The following is a 6,838-nucleotide window of genomic DNA, read 5'->3' on the forward strand; positions in this document are numbered from 1 at the left end:
ATCTCGCTGTATATGGCCTACTTTGTTGCAAACGCCAGCATACTAGCTTATCAGAGGAAGATATTTTACTGTTTTTAAATTCCCTAGACATATGCCCTTTTTCATGGCAGTTGTAACACGTTACGTCAGCCTGCCGAGCTGTTTGGAATATTTTCCTATCCGGTTGAGGGTGTTCAGCGCCACGCGTTGGCCTACGTCTTACGGGTGTATACGCTAGGACCGGCTCCATCACGTCATGGTCCCTATGCACATTGCGCTGTTCTACTGACCGGAAACGTCTCGCTTCTGCCTTGCGACCTAGTTTCCTCAGCTGTTCGATCAATGTAACATCAAATAGAGCTAGCCTATCTCGAAGTTGGGGATTCAGATTATGGTACATTTGCCGCAGCCTAGCTTCTTCGGGCACGTTGGTAGCTAGTCGCCCGTACAAAACCCTCTCCATCGCCGCGATGAAGAGGTCGATTGACTCGGTCTCTCCTTGCATTCTGTTAAAAATTGTCCTGCTGTAACCAGATGTCATGGTCGGGTGGCTGGAATACTACTTCCAGATCCTGACACAGCTGTTCCCAGGTATTTATCCGGCCTATTGTGGATCGATACTAACACTAGGGCTGGTCTCGAGGAATAGGTCTACAGCAGACTCAAAAAGTTCGGTAGGGGTCACGCCCCTAGCTTTTCGGAGTTCTTAAACACGTTGGAGGAACGCCCCTACGCTTTGTGATCTTCCGTCAAAACATCAACCCCCATTTTTAGACGGGCACGGCTCGTGTGCGATGGTACGAGTCATGTGGCGCCGGTGGTACGGCGCTTGAACTGACCGGCTTTGTTCGTTTGGTCAGCCGGGCTTGGTGTTGAATCCCCTACATTGGCTTGATTCGCCGCCACGGGCGCGGTTGCACGGAGCGGTTTCGTTTTGTTGGTTAAAGGCTCACTATCTATAATCTCCTTACCATCCTCACTTCCCATTTCTACTGCGCCCCTTTGTTCACTAGCCGCATCACAAAGGCGGTTAGCCTCACACAACACAACTTTCGCTGGCGTCCCTCGGCCACCTCGGTTACTACTGGGATACGTTGAATCCTGAGGTAATTGTGCCATAACCGGGCCTGAAGCCGCTGGCCTTCCGTATCCGTATATTCTCCCTCGTATTCGTCAATGGAATGCCGATAAACCGATTTAGCTTAGCCTCACAGGCCTCTAATTCCCCTTCCACGTCCAAAGATGCCAAAACATAACCTCAACCGTTGTAAGTTGTATTTATCTGCGGATACTTACAAAGCCTAAAAGAAATATTAGGAATGACACTGGCAAAAATGAGGCACCATCGGCGAACCACACTATAGTCGTCTTGAGGCTCGCTTCTCTTTCTAAACTCATGGGGCTGGATGAATTCCATCCGTTTATCGAGGCATTGCTGCCCCACGTGAAATCTTTCTTCTATACGTGGTTCAAGCTGCAGGCCGCAAAGCGGAAGTATTTTAAGAAGCATGAGAAGCGCATGTCGTTGGAGGAGGAGCGACGGTCGTAAAGAAGAGCTAATGAACAAGAAAAGTTGAGGTGAAGCAGAAGTGGGCTTCTCGGCTGCTGGGCAAGCTACGGAAAGATATCACGCAAGAGTGTAGAGAAGACTTCGTGTTGAGTATCACCGGCAAGAAGCCCGCCATGTGTGTCCTCTCCAACCCCGACCAAAAGGGGAAGGATGAGGCGAATCGACTGTCTTTCAGCAAGCGGACAAGGTGTGGCGGTTGGATCTAGTCATGGTGATACTGTTCAAGGCCATTCCCCTGGAGAGTTACCGATGGGGAACGCCTAAGAAAAGTCGCCCAAATGCGCGCACCCTAGCCTCTGTGTTAACGCTTACCATATAAACGTTTCCGTCTGCGAACTAGACTTGTACCAACTGGCAAACTTCATTAATAGTCCACGGCTTTTCCCACAAACTCCTACAACGGCGTAGTTCTGCAATGATACCATTATAGCGACCGGAGTGTTCTCGTCCAAAGAGCTCTGGAGGCTTTGCAAAGCATCCATAGTCCACAACCCCACACCTGACACCAGTTGTGGTAGGTTGCCTTCGTTTGCCTAGTGGGAGGCGAAAGATCTTCTCTTGGGTTCGTGGCGAGGAAGGTTGTATAAACTTTTCAAAAATAAAACAACGGAGTCGAACTAATTTATTGATTTATTAAAATTAGCACACTCTATGGATTAGATTAATAAAATAATTAGCTTTGATTAATACATAGTTAAGAATTTAGAATTTGGCTTCCGAAAAGTTAAAATACGGATAAAGAGAGAGAGAGAGGGGGGGAGATGGCCTAAGTTAACGTCTGTCGCGTTCCGCACAAGTTAGCCGACTCCCCGAGCATCACCTCAACATCGCCCGATCCTCCCGCTGCCAAGGCTCCAGACCAATCAGAGCGCGTTTCGTCTTAGGATGGTACTCCGAGAGGTGCTGCCGCCTAGGCGATTCATTTAGTAATTAACAAAAGTACATGGTGCTTTTTAGACTGCTCAAGGCCTGCGTACAACAACAACTATTGCTGATTTCAGCGCATTCCGTACACGTGGCTGCGACAAACACCGGCGTTGTCGCATCACCGCGGGCTTCAATTTAATGCATATACAGGCTGTGGCAGAACTCCTGTCCCTTTCTTCTGAAGTTCTGAAACGACCTTAACGCTTATATTTTCCTATATTAATCCGGATGGCACTTGATGTGTATGGCAGCATTTTTACATATTGGGGAGGTCTTACCAGTATAAAGGTGGTTTAAAATAATCACTAAAGTAACAATAAGATATTTTCGTAGTATTAGGTTGCACTTATTTATTTGTTGAAATTTTGGGGCGTTAACACCGAAGTGTCACATTGTTATCTACCTGTCCGTGCAATAAATTGAGATTTTAGTCCTTAGAAACATGAAATTTGCTATAAGGAATTGTGTCAAAAGGTCAAAGAACAGTCTCTCTTTACGTCTCAGGTAAAAGATAAAGGTAAGCATGTGGGATTTGTTGGTAATACCTCCGTTACGTACTGTTCATCGACACTTTTTTCTAATATTATGGATAATTCATTAAACCAGGAATATGTAAAATATCTCATCAGTAAAGATAATAGTTAAGTTCTCAAATAATCTAAAACTAAATAGTGCTGTCTATTTGAAAGTTTCAAAATGTCATGGGATGAAACGAATTATGATAGAATTAGGAAGTTTAAATTATGATATAAATTATAACCTAAAGATATGTTTCAAAACTACGCATGCAAATTAAATAAATTAAAACACAACACGATAGAAATGAGTTTTTAACATTTGCTGATAAATTTTAGATTTTTTTCGAATTTAGAAAAGGATACCATTTTCATGTTTACCTCAATATGACCTGTTCATGAGCCACAGACGTGGGCAATAATGCCATCATTCAGAGCAAGTAGTAGAATCATATTAGAAATGATAACAGAGATTCAGGCAGGGACCTAATGCATATGCGAGGATCCTACCAAGAAGAAAGTAAAAAAGGCCCACTGGTTTGTTAGAGGATCCTACCAATAACAAAAATGAAATAAGCTTGGATTGGTATAAAATAGTGTCTGTATTCACGAGAACTAGTTTGTGGCACTAATCTCAAGCCAAAGCCCTCATGGAAGACGGACAAACCAGCTCTAAACCAGCCTCTCCTGTCAAAGTAGGCAGGGTTGGCATACCTTTATGTTATCGACTAGCAAGAACCTGTTATACTTAGAGAACGAACTCCACCAACGCCAGCAGTCATCTGCGGCAGTAGGCTAGACCTATTGAATACTCTTGCGCTCCAGAAATTGGATAATAGCGGTTGGTGATGTGCCATTCCTGGACATCCATAAGGTTTTCCAGATTTAAGTGACACCATCCGTTTTTTCTATACCTACTGTGGGTTCAACTGGAAGGTATAAACCAGTCAATAGTGAACCCTCCTGGTTGGTAAGTAGCTCTTATATGATGACTTAAAAAGTACCTACGAGAGAAGTAGTAGACTGGAACACTTATAATAATGGACACTTTTGAACTATAAGATTGTCTTTTCCTTAACTTCATGGGTGATTCATTTCGTACAATAGCAACATTTGTTGATATACAAGAAAAAAATCACGCACCTAATAAAGCAGTACTACTTAAAACCCCTTCCCCACAAAAGACAGCATACAGACTTTTTAATTAACCGATACTAAATACAGTAGTAGTTGGTGACTCAGATCAGCCAGTTGCCTGTTCGCCTCCGAAGCTTGGCACATCATACCATTTATGGCACATATTCCAATCGACAAAACACAACTGGATAATATATTTTGAAGTCTTTCTATACGGAAAAAAAATAAGTAAGTTACATACGAATGTACAGGGGCGTTTCAAAAAAGGTCTTTACAACTTTGGAAAATTTATATAAATTATTACTAAACCAGGTTACAGAAGCTGGTTGTTGATGTTATTTTAAAAGTTAAAAAACTACAAGGTTTTTTACCTGTAAAACATAAAGATTTTCCTATGCTGGCTTTCCGTTGGTTATTCTGCAGGGGTACATCCAATCGGTAGTCGAATTTTCTTCCCAGACTCGCACTAGCAATTTTCAGGTGTAACTTGCTTCAGCAGTCAGCGCCGTAAATTTTTGCTCTAAGTTCAGTTAGAGTGGCCAGCAAAGGAGGTACGTACACCAATATCCTTTTTATGAAACCCAGAAGAAAAATCTTATGCGGTGTCAGGTCTGGGAGATACGGGTGGCCATGCCAATTGGCGCAGCACGGCCAATCCATTAACCTGGAAAGCGGGTGTCACTTAGAAAATCCCCCGGAACCGTCAGTTCAGATAGTTGTGGATGGTGTGCGGCCATCTTGGCATAAAGAAAAACATTTCGTTCTCGGTCATCCTCCATCGATCTGTGGTATTAAAAAATTGTTGCAAAAATATCACAGATGTTCACTATCCCATTGGATGGTCTCTTCTCTTGGAAAAAAAAGGGGGGTGCCGTACACTTTCCTCTTGCTCAACGCACAAGAAAAACCGTCCCAATTTAGGGCTATCACGAAACCTGTTGTAATGTTTTCATGGTGGGGGGAATTTTCCCTGCCCCAAATCCTACAGTTTTATGTGTGTTTACCCCTTGCCACTTAAGTGAAAAGTGGGACTCGTCGTCAGAAAAGATTATGTTTTCCCAAGAAAATGTTATCATCATTCATCACACTCGAGATATACCATAATCCACACAGAACGTTCCTACGGGCCAAATCTTATCAGTGTCTTTGTAATTGCTTGTAAAAGCGAATAAATCGAATATGGTTTCAAAGTGCCAAACGTTTTCTTAACAAACGCCAAACCGTTTCATATGTGGATATATTGCAGCTCACGAGATGCACGCTGTGGGTCGATTTCGTTAGGGCTATTTACACAAACATTGTCTCACTATGCTCAAATCGACTTCGTCCAGATGTGCTTGGACGAGGATTCTTTATGTTTGTACTGAAGCACCCTGTTTCTAACAAATACAACTATGCTAATAGTCATTAAATTGTAGGGCCTACAGGGAGGATCTTTTAGCGTACTTTGGTACGAAAATTACGCTCAACTGTTGATAGTCCGCAGACTTAGTATTCTTTTTCAAACCAAAACACACACCTAGCACGCTTCCGGTCCAGTGTACGGCAGCCATGATTTAAACGTAACTGCTCCAATAGCGTCTTTGTTGGCGGCGCGATTAGGCACTAGCGGGACTACGGCGGAGTCAAAACTTGACTGTTATTCCTTGTAAAACAAACACTCAAAACCAGCTGTGTAACCTTTTTTAGTAAAATTTTATATGAAATTTTCAAACAGTTGTAGAGATCCTTTTTTGGAAAACGCCCATGCTATTTATACAAGTAATAATTATGTATCTAGAATATTATGTGGGAACTTATAAGCTATGATGTTGCTGATTTGATTTCCGGTTCAATAAAATTTTTCATACGTTTGGACTGTATTTTAAAACAAATCAAATTCAAAAGTCATTAAAAGTTATGGATCTTTTAAACTATAGGTTGATTAATTTTAAACCATTATTGACTAAATGGGTGTGACGCAACATAATCCTTTTCACTCTACTAGATATTAAACTTCTTGAATTAATTAGTAAACACACTTTTACCTCTTTGGATATTGGTCCGAAAATTTCGTCAAAAGTTCATAAGATTCCACTATTTTTTCTCGGGTTCGGTAAAACTGGAAGTTCTTGATTTTGAATAATTGTTTCCGCACTTCCATATTAACGTTAAAAATTGGACCAAACTCAATAAGATGTAACTCAATCAGTTAATAGTAATAGTACAAAGATCGTTTACAGTTCTGCGTCTTTTGAACACAAGCCTTGATGACATATCATTAGGAATAAACCACACTGACGTCGCGCACACTCAGTGTATATATATATATATATATATATATATTATATATTATATATATATATATTATATGATTCAAATCAAAGCTTATTACAGTTTTATAAAACACTATTAGTTTGTATTTTTTGCAATGAAAAGATCTTGAGTGACTAGATTCTAAATGCATAGGTGAGTCCAAACGAAGACACCAGCATGAAAAAGTCGAACGACCGCTTTAAAGGCATAATGAATGGCCGACCAAGCGATTATAACGATGGGGTGTCGTTCGCGTTGCTTTCGGGCCATTCTGGCGCTGTGTTGATGGACGTCAATAAACTGTAGATCGCTGTTTTATGTGGCTTAATGGAGTTTAAAGGACTATGAACCCGGTCTCTGTTTTCTATTCGTGTAACGGATAGGATAGAAATACTTTTAGTCTGTAAAAAAGCAA

General features: G+C 41.5%; 1 pseudogene; it reads left to right on the forward strand.

Moving 5' to 3' along the window:
- The first annotated feature begins 1,291 nt into the window (after positions 1–1,291).
- LOC124374666 lies at positions 1,292–2,057 on the forward strand (annotated as a pseudogene).
- The last annotated feature ends 4,781 nt before the right edge of the window (positions 2,058–6,838 follow it).

The sequence above is a fragment of the Homalodisca vitripennis genome, unplaced genomic scaffold (assembly GCF_021130785.1).
Source record: "Homalodisca vitripennis isolate AUS2020 unplaced genomic scaffold, UT_GWSS_2.1 ScUCBcl_9525;HRSCAF=18046, whole genome shotgun sequence".
Classification (NCBI taxonomy): Eukaryota; Metazoa; Arthropoda; class Insecta; order Hemiptera; family Cicadellidae; genus Homalodisca; species Homalodisca vitripennis.